The sequence below is a fragment of the Oryctolagus cuniculus genome, chromosome 6 (assembly GCF_964237555.1).
Source record: "Oryctolagus cuniculus chromosome 6, mOryCun1.1, whole genome shotgun sequence".
Classification (NCBI taxonomy): domain Eukaryota; kingdom Metazoa; phylum Chordata; class Mammalia; order Lagomorpha; family Leporidae; genus Oryctolagus; species Oryctolagus cuniculus.
This window is the reverse complement of record NC_091437.1, coordinates 137,620,434-137,634,533: the sequence shown is the minus strand read 5'-3', so window position 1 is coordinate 137,634,533 and position 14,100 is coordinate 137,620,434. Positions and strand designations below refer to the sequence as shown.

Genomic DNA, 14,100 nt, shown 5'->3' with positions numbered 1-14,100 from the left:
AATCCAGGAATGGATTTTAGCTTTTTTTTTTTTTTTGCTACACCTTACACGTCCATTATACTGAAAATTGTGTCTTGTTTTCCTGCCAAATCACTCTTCTCTGCATTAAAAGTTTACATTTATGCAATATGTAGAGATGAAAAGTCAACTAAAATTATGAATTTTTATACAAAATAAACACATATATCCCTCTAACACAAGATTATTATCTCAGTTTAGGACAAGGCCTAAGTCCAGATCTGGGTCTTCAGAAATATTTTAGCATTGCCAAAACAAAACAAATATTAATTATTACAGTTTCCTATTAAGTGCTGCTTCTTATATGTTTCTATAGTGTTAAGATTTCTGTGGGTTAATTCATTTGAAATCAGTGAGTAAGGAAGGGAAATTATGAACATTCTCATTCTAGAACTAAGAAATGATTTCAATGACTACTTTTAGAAATGCATAATTATATATTCTATAACAAGTATGATGTTTGTTGAATTTGCATAACTGGGGTTTGAATGTATAAAAGACAAAAATTGTGGGAAGGTTAACTCATAATATGTGTAGATCAGAAAAATTAAATCAAGAAAATTCTAAGGGATACATTTAGTATATGTTGCAGAAAAGGAGCCAGATACTGTAATCAGATTTATAATTGATAAAACACTATATACCCTGTTCAGTGGAACTGTTAAATATATCACTGAATGAGGTGAATATTTTCTTATATCACTGAATGAGGTGAATATTTTCTTTTTATCATAAATGTTCAAGATCCTTTATAATAAAAATCTAGGCCAGCGCCGCGGCTCACTAGGCTAATCCTCCACCTGCGGCACCGGCACACCGGGTTCTAATCCTGGTTCGGGCACCAGATTCTGTCCTGGTTGCTCCTCTTCCAGTCCAGTTCTCTGCTGGGGCCCGGGAAGGCAGTAGAGGATGGCCCAAGTGATTGGGCCCTGCACCCACCTGGGAGACCAGGAGGAAGCACCTGGCTCAGGCTTCGGATCGGCGTAGCATGCCAGCTGTGGCGGCCATTTGGGGGGGGTGAACCAATGGAAGGAAGACCTTTCTCTCTGTCTTTCTCTCTCACTGTCTAACTCTGCCTGTCAAAAATAAATAAATAAAAATAAAAAATAAAAATCTAATTGTCATGTGGCTTATAAATCTTCCTTCAGAAGAGTATAAAATAAGCTTCAATAATATTTCTTGACAGTATCTTCAGAAACCCTGGGGGTTTCTAGAAATTCAGAAATTGCCTAATCCAGCTGATCAACCAAGATCATGTGTGAACAGGTTTATTACTTCTCCTTTAGTAAATCATATACTTATGTGATGCGGTTTTAAATATCTACTCTTATTGACAAAAAATAAGAGTTTGGTTTGTATCTGAGGCACCAATAAAAATCCAGCAAGCATAAAAGTGGTTAACATAATTTCTACTGGTGAGGTTGAGCAATTGTATCATTTTAATGAAATTTATAAAACTATTAATTCATTATATGATAAAAAGTTATATTTGACTTGACATCACAATGAACAACTTAAACAAATAACAGCAATACTGATAATAAAGGAATAAAAGATAAGACAAAAGATGCATTACTACAGTTTTAATAAAATTATTACCAATTTAATAAAAATGATGTCAGATGTTTGTTGTCATATCATTAAGTAAGCATCCTTGGACAACTTATCTTGATGTACAACTATTTTAAGAGCACAAGTTGTTTTCAAAATTTTTACAAGTCTTCCACTCAGCAGTACATATAAAAATAAGCATAAATTTCAGAGAAAAAATACTTCTTTAAAAAAATCAACCTTATGTTTTGCACAGTGGCAGTGAGGTTTATCCTAGATGCAATCATTGCTAATTGAAAAAAAAAAAAAAAGAAAAACATCTTTAAGGAGATATTTCTTTTGACTCTTTTAGATTAGTGCTCCTTAAAACTGAACCAGATTAAAGAACCTCTTTTATATTTAGTGTTTAGAAATTTATTACTACATATATTCTCAAGGTCACAGCAAATGAGTAATAAGCACAACACAATTTTATCAATTCTCATGTTAATATGATAATTCAAGGGGACTAGATTCCATATAGTTCATAGATAAGTTCTAAGAATATGATACTTCTCTACCCCTCCCCTGTCTCTCTCCTTTTCACTCTCTCTCTTTCTCAGTTTTTTGAGATAACATTTTTAAATTACATTGTAGTTAAAGGCTTAATGGCCCACTGAAAAACAAGAGTTCATCAAATATAAAGTTGAAAGATCATAGCTTAGCAGGAGTGTAGGAACTGACTATAAACAATAATCATTTCACCCTGTCTCTCTTTTTTCTCTGTCTCTCTCTCTCTATCATTGTCTATAACTCTACCTCTCAAATAAAAAAATAATTGAAAATTGGTCCAGTTATTATTCTTAATACAATATTTCAGTTGGAAGCTTTGTTCATATGTATTGAGTACTGTAGAGTTAGAAAGAGAGAGGAGTATCGGGAAAGAATTTTCCACTTGTTCCTAAATCTTTAAATGTAGCAGGGTTTCCAAAAATCACTCACATAGTTATTGGTTTGTTTCACCAATATTTTGAAAATCTGCATTATTCAGTTTCTGGGAAAAAAAAAAAAAAAACAGAGAAAATAATCAAGTTCCTGCCTCATGCAGCTTGCATTATAGTGAGAAAAACAAAGACTAAATATACAAGATGAGGTCACATGCTCTGTAGAATAGAGCACATAAAAGGAGAGAAATATAATGATTGAAGTTATTTAAGATTGAGTGGTTAAATAAACCTTTCTATGAGGTTATATGGAGCAGGAAATTGAATCATGTGAGATATGTGCCCTGTAAAGATTTTGGTTAGGAAGCATAAGCTCAAGAGATGTTATGGTACAACATGGTGACTACGCTTAATAACAATATATGACATTCTTCAAAGTGTTGACTGGTTATTAAGTGTTCTCACTACAAAAATGGTGACTCTTGAGGTAATGTTAATTAGCTAGCTTTATTTATTTTATATAGAGAGTTAAAAATTTTGTGTTCTGGCACTCTTCCTTTCAAACCTGGGCCCTACAAGATGGCTCCCACAAAGAAGGGTGGTGAGAAGAAGGGCCATCCTGCCATCAACCAAGTGATGACCTGAGAGTATACCATCAACATTCACAAACGTGTCCATGGAGTGGGCTTCAAGAAGTGTGTCCTTGGGCACTCAGAGATCCAGAAGCTTGCCATGGAAGAGATGGGGACTCCAGATGTGTGCATTGATACCAGGCTCAACAAAACCATCTGGGCTGAAGGAATAAGGGACGTCCCATACTGCATTTGCATGAAATTGTCCAGAAAACATAATGAGGATGAAGATTTGCCACATAAGCACCAGATTTTAGTTACGTATATACCTGTCACCACTTTAAAACTCTAAAGAGTCAATGTGGATGAGAATTGATTAAAGTTGTAAAGCTGAAAAAAAACCTTATTCTGCCTGATATATATATATATATATATATATATATATATATATATATTCTGTTATAAAAATAACAAAAAAAAGAGTTGGAGACTCACATTTCTAGCAAAAGAAAATTTAAGGCCAGGGGACCTGAATCAAGAAGACTAAAATGACTGAAATGTAAATGAAATAAGGTAGAGACAGGGAGGGTACATCATGTATTGTAGTGCTATTTGGGCCAGGGTAAAGTTTTGATTTTTTTTCTGATTATCACAGGAAACCATTGAAAAGCATTGAAGTGGACAGTGACTTGATCTGATTCACATTTTTAAAAAGTCATTCTATGTGTTTGAAAACATATAGTAGGAAGACATGACTGGAATCAGGGACATCAAAGGAGTCAAAGTAGTTCCAGGGAATGTGGTGAACTGACTTCGGACATTGAGAAAAGCCTAGATTAGGATATATTCAAAGACCCAAAATGTTGGCTGATATGAGGTGGAAAGAAGAAATAGAAGGCAAACATCACTGCTGAGATTTGGAAGCAGAGTAGGGCATATATGTAGGTGCCATTACTGAATTTGGAAGAAGCCATGGAGGAAATTAGACATGAGAAATAAGAATACTCTTTTGGATGAATAAAGTCTAAAACAGCAATCCAAGTGGAAATTTTAAACAGACTATTGGATACATGTGTTTAGTATCCAGATATGAGAGGAAACAAAGATATGAATTCTTATAAGAATATGAGGTATTTCTGTGAAATTCACACTTCCTACACATTAGTTTTTGAATTTCAGCATTTCATTTATATCTACATGTCTTGTAGGATCAGATCAAATTCCTTCTTATCACTAACTCATATCATGCATAACTCCCAGCAATTTGCAAACTCTAAGATCTCTGCCTCATAAATCTTCATTCTTGTCCTTATCTTTGGAAAAGAGAACTTCAATACAAATAAAGGAAATACATGATTACAAGGACTTGAAAGATAATTGAATAGTTTATTGCTTAATTAATGGGAAACACTCTAAACCATGAAATATCTTTTTAGATATATCTTTGTAAAAATATGGTAAATTTTCTGAATGTTCAAGACATTCTCCCGTTGTATATTCACATTTGGAAGCTGCATCAAATAATTTAGATTTGAGAATCTTCTTTTTTCAGTTTAATAAGAGTTTCTTATTCTTAATTATCCAAACTATTTCTCAAAACTCTTCTTGTGAACTCTGGCACATATTGACAAACTGATTCTGAAGGCTAAGGAGCCAAACTAATTACATATATACTGATGTATTTGTTTATTAAAGGTTTAATCTTGAACTCCTTACTTCAGTTACACCTACAGAAAGACCTATGGATATTATATCATCTGTTATCACAAAAATTCACATCATCACCAGGTGTGAGCAAGAGAGTATTTTTAGAATTTACTGTATGAAAATCAGTATTCATTTTATACCTTCAACAGTCAGCAAACGTCTCTTGAATGTTTACTCCAGATTGAACATTGATTTTGGTTTTCAGGAAGAAAAGTTTCCCAAATCAATTTTTTATATAATGCCATATTTAGCTGATGTATAAATTAGCCATTTTTACAAAAATAATGAATTAGAAATCACTCTTCTTCATAATTTAAAATAATAAATATGTTTAAGCTCAGGTCTGCAAATGAATTGTGTATATAATGAGGTGGGCTGGTCTTTTGGGTGGCTCTTCTTCAGGATTTAGGATTATTGGATGTGGATCTTGGCTGTGGTCTGGTCTGAGGTATTCCTATGTGTTTTTTTCTTTTTCTTTTTTTTTTTTTTTTTGTGTGTGTGTGGTGGGATCATTAATACACCAAGTCCATGCTCTTCTCTTGGCAGTATAAAAGAGTATGAAACATTTTATTGTCCTTCTTAAGAATAATCTCAGGGAGCAGCTTACCCCACTATGCCACAACACTGGCCCCAATAATTTGCTTTTTAAAATAACTAATTTTAATTGAAATTAAAATAGGGTTTATGTGCATTTGCATATATTTAACCTAAAAAGTTTGTTTTCAGCTGCAAACCGAGAGGTAAAAAAGCCAAAAAGAAAATGTGAAAAAAAAAAAGAATGTGAATGCTTTCTCTATGAGATAACATAGTTGATACTTTTGTGTTTTTAAAAAGGGGTGCTTTTTATATGAGATAGTAGATCAATGAAAGAGAACAGAAAATTGAAGCAGTAACACATAAATAGAAGTCACTGTAATATGCAAATCACCTGGGAAGAGAGAAGAACAAATTCTTTAATAAATCACATTGAAATAATTAGGTATCTTCCTAGAAGTATAATGAATTTAGTGCCCTATTTTATACTATGCACAGACAAATTCTGTAATGATTGGTAGCTTTGAGATCCGCATGGAGGAAAGGCCTATACTTCCGGGAATGGAAAGTTCCTACCTGTACTTCCGGGGAAGAAAAATCCTTGTCAAGGTCCCCGTGGGTGCCTAAAGGTCAACCAATGAGGATCAGACCTGCCTCAACCTTTAACCCCCATGCCCTGAATCTATAAAAGGAGCTCTCCCAATCTCTGACATGCGACTTCCCCGGCCCCCGCTCTGTTGCTCTGTTGCTCTGTTGGGACCGGTGAACCTTACCCGGGTACAGAACCCCAATAAGCCTGTGAATTAATTGATCCGTCTGCCTGGGAAGATTTGTTGTGCGCCAGACACCTTGCAATGATTAATGTACTAAATGTGAAACACATTTTCTCAAAATTTCATTTTGAAAAATTTCATTGTATTTGTAAAAATATCTCTACTAAACATGAAATCCATTAATCACAAAGAAAATAACACTTTTTTATTTTTAACTTTTATTTAATGAATATAAATTTCCAAAGTACAGCTTATGGATTACAATGGCTTCCCCCCCATAACGTCCCTCCCACCCACAACCCTCCCCTTTCCCACTCCCTCTCCCCTTCCATTCACATCAAGATTCATTTTCGATTCTCTTTATATACAGAAGATCAGTTTAGCATACATTAAGTAAAGATTTCAACAGTTTGCTCCCACACAGAAACATAAAGTGAAAAATACTGTTTGAGTACTAGTTGTAGCACTAAATCTCAATGTGCAGCACACTAAGGACAAAGATCCTACATGAGGAGTAAGTGCACAGTGACTCCTGTTGTTGACTTAACAAGTTGACACTCTTGTTTATGGCCTCAGTAATCACCCTAGGCTCTTGTCATGAGCTGCCAAGGCTATGGAAGCCCCCTGAGTTCACTGACTCTGATCATATTTAGACAAGGCCATGGTCAAAGTGGAAGTTCTCTCCTCCCTTCAGAGAAAGGTACCTCCTTCTTTGATGACCCATTCTTTCCACTGGGATCTCACTCGTGGAGATCTTTCATTTAGGGTTTTTTTTTTTGTTTTTTTTTTTTTTTTTCCCAGAGTGTCTTGGCTTTCCATGCCTGAAATACTCTCATGGGCATTTCAGCTGGATCCACATGCCTTAAGGGCTGATTCTGAGGCCAGAGTGCTGTTTAGGACATCTGCCATTCTATGGGTCTGCTGTGTATCTCACTTCCCATGTTGGATCGTTCTCTCCCTTTTTGCTTCTATCAGCTAGTATTTGCAGACACTATTTTTGTTTATGTGATCCCTTTGGTTCTTAGTCCTATCATTATGATCAATTGTGAACAGAAATTGCTCAGTGGGACTAGTGAGATGGCATTGGTACATGCCACCTTGACGGGATTGAATTGGAATCCCCTGGTATGTTTCTAACTCTACCGTTTGAGGTAAGTCAGCTTGAGCATGTCCCAAATTGCACATCTCTTCCCTCTCTTATTCCCACTCTTATATTTAACAGCGATGACTTTTCAGTTAAGTTTCAGCACTTAAGAATAATTGTGTATTGATTACCGTATGCAACCAAAAGTATTAAGTAGAACAAACAAAATAAATACTAAGAAGGATAACATATTAAGTTGCTCATCAACAGTCAGGGTGAGGGCTGATCAAGTCACCATTTCTCATAATGTTCATTTCACTTTAACAGGTTTCCTTTTTAGTGCTCAGTTAGTTGTCACCTATCAAGGAGAACAAGTGGTATTTGTCCCTTTGGGATTGGCTTATTTCACTCAGCATAATGTCTTCTAGTACCATTGGTTGAACTCTGTAATTAACACACAATTATTCTTAGGTGTTTAAATTTTAACAGAAAAGTGATCCCTATTAGGAATTTGGAAAACATTATGCTGAGTGAAAATAACACTTTTGTTTAATGTTAAAACTTCACTGCAAAGACAGGAATAATAATACTTCTAAAAAATTACACACAAAACTACAAAAAAACTCCAAAACAAGTAAGATTGGCAGAATATCTATTGATGTGTGTAATGCCTTTGTGAAAGACAATAGAAACCTAAATGTCAGTAAAAAATGCACATGACCCACTTAAAAATTTCAAATACATGAATAGTCAATTCAAAGCAGATGAAACATTAATGACCAGGATAAATGTGACAATCTTGCTAATATGTACAAAGGTTGATTTAATTAAGGATCCACTATTTTACACGTAGCAGATTGACACATTTTGACAATGGTATTATCAAATGCTGTTGAGGATGAAGGGAAGTAGAAATGCAAATCCTGTAGTTGGTCATTTTTCATTGATTCCTTGAGACGGTATTTCAGTCATTCCTCAGGTTATAGAGAAATCCCCATCCAAGTCAATATCTTCAACCACTTGTGTTGCTGTAACAAAATGCTGCAAGTTAGATATATATAAACAATGTACATTTATTGCACGTGGTTCTGAAGGCTGGGAAGTACAGTAAAAAGTCAGGATTGAAGTGTTTGAGGGCTGCCCTCTGCTCTCAAGAATGTACCTTGTTGCTGCATCATTTGGTGGATGGGGAGGAATTTTTGCATGCAGGACAGATAGAAGTAAAAGAAAGAGCTCCCTTCAATCAGGAGCTCTTTCTTTTTTTAAACTTTTATTTAGTAAATATAATTTTCCAAAATACAGTTTAGGGTTACAATGGCTTTTCCACCCCATAACTTCCCTCCCACCAGCACCCCTCCCATCTCCTGCTCCCTCTCCCATGCCATTCACATCAAGATTCATTTTCAATTATCTTTATATACAGAAGATCAATTTAGTATATATTAAGTAAAGATTTCATCAGTTTGTACCCGCACAGAACATAAAGTGTAAAATACTGCTTGAGTTCTAGTTATAGCATTAATTCACATTGGACAACACATTAAGGATAGAGATCCCACATAAGCAGTAAGTACACAGTGACTCCTATTGTTGACTTAACAATTTGACACTCTTGTTTATGGCGTCAGTAATCACATGAGGCTCTAGTCATGAGTTGCCACGGCTATGGAAGCCTCTTGAGTTCACTGACTTCGATCTTATTTAGACAAGGTCATGGTCAAAGTGGGAGTTTCTCCTCCCTTCAGAGAAAGGTACCTCCTTCTTTGATGGCCCATTCTTTCTACTGGGATCTCACTTGCACAGACCTTTCATTTAGGTTTTTTTGTTGTTGTTGTTGTGTTTTTTTTTTTTTTTTCCCCAGAGTGTCTTGGCTTTCCATGCCTGAAATACTCTCATGGGCTTTTTAGCCAGATCGGAATTCCTTAAGGGCTGATTCTGAGGCCAGAGTGTTGTTTGGGACATCTGCCATTCTACAAGTCTGCTGTGTATCCCACTTCCCATGTTGGATCATTCTCTCCCTTTTTTATTCAATCAGTTAGTATTAGCAGACACTAGTCTTGTTTGTGAGATCCCTTTGACTCTTAGACCTATCAGTGTGATCAATTGTGAACTTAAATTGATCTCTTGGACTAGTGAGATGGCATTGGTACATGCAATCTTGATGGGATTGTATTGGAATCCCCTGGCATATTTCTAGCTCTACCATTTGGGGCAAGTCGGATTGAGCATGTCCCAAATTGTACATCTCCTCCCTATCTTATTCCCACTCTTATATTTAACAGGGATCACTTTTCAGTTAAATTACAACACCGAAGAATAAATGTGTGTTGATTACAGAGTTCAACCAATAGTATTAACTAGAGCAAAAAAAAATACTAAAAGGGATAAAATATTACATTGTACATCAACACTCAGGACAAGGGCTGATCAAGTCACTGTTTCTCATAGTGTCCCTTTCACTTCAACAGGTTTCCTTTTTTGTGATTGGTTAGTTATCACCGATCAGGGAGAACATATGATATTTGTCCCTTTGGGACTGCCTTAATTCACTCAGCATGATGTTTTCCATATTCCTCCATTTTGTTGCTAATGACCGGGTTTTATTGTTTTTGACTGCTGTATAGTATTCTATAGAGTACATGTCCCATAAAAAGTTCAATTCCCATTCATGAGTGTGGCACCCTTGTAATTTAATCATCTCCAAAGGACAACAGTTTATAATATATGTTAACACTTTTGCATTGGGGATTAAGTTTTAAAATGACTTTTGGAGGGAGTACCATCATTCCAAGCATAGCAGTGTTCACAACTTTTTAATAATTAATTTAATAACATCTCTAATTTACAAAATGTTTAAAGCTTTGATTTAGCTATTTAAACAGTTTTAAGCCATATACACTTTATTTTATGTTTATACACTTTTTAAAAGATTTATTTAATTTATTTGCTTGGCACAGTAACAGTAACAGAGAGAAAGGCATAGACAGTTTTTTAATCAACAGGCTCTCTACCCAATTGGCCACAACATCTGGGACAGGAAAAAGCCAAGAACAGAAACTGGGAACTGTACCCAGTTCTCCTATGTGGGTGGCAGGGATCCAAGTACTAGGACCATCTTCTGTTGCCTTCCCAGGTTCATTAATAAGGAATTGGTGGAAAGTGGTACAACTGGGATTTGAGCACGCAGTCCTCTATGGGATGTTGGTATTGCAGCTGGCAGCTTAACCTGCTGTGCCACCATGCCAGCCTCAGTCATATGCATTTTATAGTGGGTTATATTTTCCTGGACTTAAAATACTTTATGAATCAAAAAATAAACGGAATGTTGATAAGAGAACAGAGAATTATGAATTGAAAATCACCAACCAATGCTCTAATTTGGATTTTACATTATGCAGAATAATCTCTTTTATCTGTTATCCTGAGGTCCATTTTTTTTTTTTTATTTTTGACAGGCAGAGTGGAAAGTGAGAGAGAGAGACAGAGAGAAAGGTCTTCCTTTTGTCATTGGTTCACCCTCCAATGGCTGCCATGGCCAGCGCGCTGCGGCCGGTGCACTGCGCTGATCCAATGGCAGGAGCCAGGTACTTATCCTGGTATCCCATGGGGTGCAGGGCCCAAGTTCTTGGGCCATCCTCCACTGCACTCCCAGGCCACAGCAGAGAGCTGGCCTGGAAGAGGGGCAACCAGGACAGAATCCAGTGCCCCAACCAGGACTAGAACCCGGTGTGCTGGCGCCGCAAGGCAAGGCGGAGGATTAGCCTATTGAGCCTCGGCGCTGGTCTGAGGTCCCTAGTTTTAATAGTCAATCCCTTTTCTCAAGATGTAAATTTCCAAAATGTATGAAAATCTTAACATTAGTAAATAAGTGAGCAGAATAATAAAAGCCGTATAGCCATATGGCCAGATAAAATGCTATATGAAGGGCTGGTATTGTGGCATAGTGGGTAAAGCCTCTGCCTGCAGTGTTGGCATTCCATATGGGTGCCAGTTCGAGTCCTATCTGCTCCATTTCCGATCCAGCTATCTGTTATGGCTTGAGAAAGCAGTAGAAGATGGCCCAAGTCCTTGGGCCCCTACACCCACATTGGAGACCCAGAAGAATCTCCTGGATCCTGGCTTCTGATCGGTACAGCTCTGACCCTTGCAGGAGTCAACCTGTAAGTTTGGGGAGTGAAACAGTGGATGGAAGACCTTTCTCTGTCTCTGCCTCTACCTCTCTGTAACCCAGTCTTTCAAATAAATAAATAAATATTTAAAAATGACTATATGAAAGTGTTTTTAAAAACCTAAACAGATGTTTGGCATAGATATTAATATGACATTTGGAACAACCCCATCCTACATCAGAGTGCCTGGATTTGATTCTCAGCTCTGACACCTAACTCTTGCTTCTTGCTAATGTACACCTTGGGAAGGAATAGGTGATGGTTCATGTGTTTGAGTTCCTACAAACCACATACGATACTTTTATTGAGTTCCTTGGCTCCTGGCTTCAGCCTGGCCTGGCCCTTGCCATTGCAGATATCTGTGGAGTGAAGCAGCAGATGAGAGTTCTCTGTCTCTCAAATTAGAAAAGCCTTAAATTAGAATTTAAAAACAGTTAAATCAGGCTTCAGTCATAAGAAGAGATATAATAGATTGGACATTTAAACAATCCTAATTAGTTTAGTATGAATTTTCAAAAGGTCATGCAAAAGCAAGTGGACCCAAGGATCTCTAGGATATCAACTTTCTCTCAAGGATCACTTGCCACCACGTCAAGGTACTGATGAATTTAGTGATGACTGAACTCGTAAGTGCATATGCTACTTACAACTTTTCACTTACATTGCTTTTTTTCTGAGATATAAAAATCAAGATTTAATAGAGTCAAAGACCTCCAGCCAGAGCAGCACATTACTTTTTATGAACATAAATAGTCTACTTTAAGTCTTCTTACTGAAAATGAGCAGATGTTACTCAAATATTTAATATTAATATATATGAATTGAGTATATTTGAGATTAAGGAAAAACACTTTTAAAACAAAAAATAAGCAATTTTGAAGAAGAGCATGGAATTCATAAGAGCAAGCAATGCAGGTTTATGATAAAAGTAGAAAAGAATGAATTCTAGCTCTATTGCCTAATTGTGCTATCTTACTTAAGTTACATATATTTACTTATTTTCTGTTATCTCCTTTTAAAGGTGGGGGGGTATTATTCGCTATCTCTCAGTTTCATCAGAGTCCAATGTAAAGCATTTAGAACTGTGCTTTGCAGGCCCACCCACATGAAGTCTGGACTGGCCTGGGACTTAAATTAACCGATTCAAAGAGGAAGAAGTGATGTTTCAGTAATGAAGAAGCTAGGCATCAAGAAAGACTGGAAACTTCTGCTTTTGCCTTTTAGGAGCTCCTGATCCATCATAAAGAACTGCAGTTACCCTACTGGAGAGCCCAGATGGTGAGAGCACATGGGAGAAAGTCTGCAAGAATACAAGGTAAGGAGTCTCGGGAAGATGGTGGAATAGGGAGGGAGCACACCAAAGGTCCGGGAAGGGAAGGTTCAAAGAGGGGTGAGAATTTGTAGTTTTGAGGAATGAGAAGCCCTTCCCGAAACTGGGGAGACAGGGTGAACACGCGAGGAGGACGCAGACGCCTGAGGCACAGGACACCAGCAGGAGTGTGTACGCACCAGCACTGGAAGCCAAGGAGAGACGGGGTGCTCGCCCAGCACCGCGGCAACAGCTGCCACCGCCCCTCCCCCAACCCACCCTGGGACGGACAGTGAGACACACACGACTGAGTAGGGGAGGAAATAGAAAACGGAAAAGAATGACATGATACTACATATAGGGGACCCAATAAACTCCTGTAAGAGACTACTGGAACTCATAGAAGAGTTTGGTAAAGTAGCAGGATACAAAGTCAACGCTCAGAAATCAACAGCCTTTGTATACACAGACAATGCCAGTGCTGAGGAAGAACTACTAAGATCAATCCCATTCACGATAGCCACAAAAACAATAAAGTACCTTGGAATAAATTTAACCAAGGAGGTCAAAGACCTCTATGATGAAAATTACAAAACACTAAAGAAATAAATAGAAGACGACACAAAAAAATGGAAAAACCTGCCATGCTCATGGATGGGAAGAATCAATATCATCAAAATGTCCATTCTCCCAAAAGCAATTTACAAGTTCAATGCAATACCAATCAAAACACCAAAGTCATTCTTCAAAGACCTAGAAAAAATGATGTTGAAATTCATATGGAGAAACAGGAGACCACGAATAGCTAAAGCAATCCTTTACAATAAAAAAAAAAGGCCAGAGGCATCACAATTCCAGACTTCAAGGCATACTACAGGGCAGTTATAATCAAAACAGCCTGGTACTGGTACAAAAACAGATGGATAGAGCAATGGAACAGAATAGAAACACTGGAGATCAATCCAAACATCTATAACCAACTCATATTCAACAAAGGACCTAAAACCAACCCCTGGAACAAGGACAGCCTCTTCAACAAATGGTGCTGGGAAAACTGGATGTCCACATGTCACAGTATGAAGCAAGATCCCTACCTTACACCTTATACAAAAATCCACTCAACATGGATCAAAGAACTAGAGATGCGCCACGACACCATGAAACTAATTGAGAGCATAGGGGAAACCCTTCAAGATATCGGAATAGGTGAAGAATTCCTGGAGAAGACCCCACAGGCACGGGTAATCAAAGATAAAATAAACAAATGGGATTACTTTAAATGGAAGAGTTTCTTAACAGCAAAGGAAACAGTCAGGAAAGCGAAGAGGCAACCAACAGAATGGGAGACGTTATTCGCAAACTGCACAACAGATAAAGGATTAACAACTAGAATCTACACAATGATCAAAAAACACCACAGAATCAAAACAAACAACCCAATAAAAAATGGGCCAAGGACC

General features: G+C 37.1%; 1 pseudogene; it reads left to right on the top strand.

The window, feature by feature from the left end:
• Positions 1–3,071: 3,071 nt before the first annotated feature.
• On the top strand, positions 3,072–3,416 carry LOC100348729 (large ribosomal subunit protein eL31-like; annotated as a pseudogene).
• Positions 3,417–14,100: the final 10,684 nt, after the last annotated feature.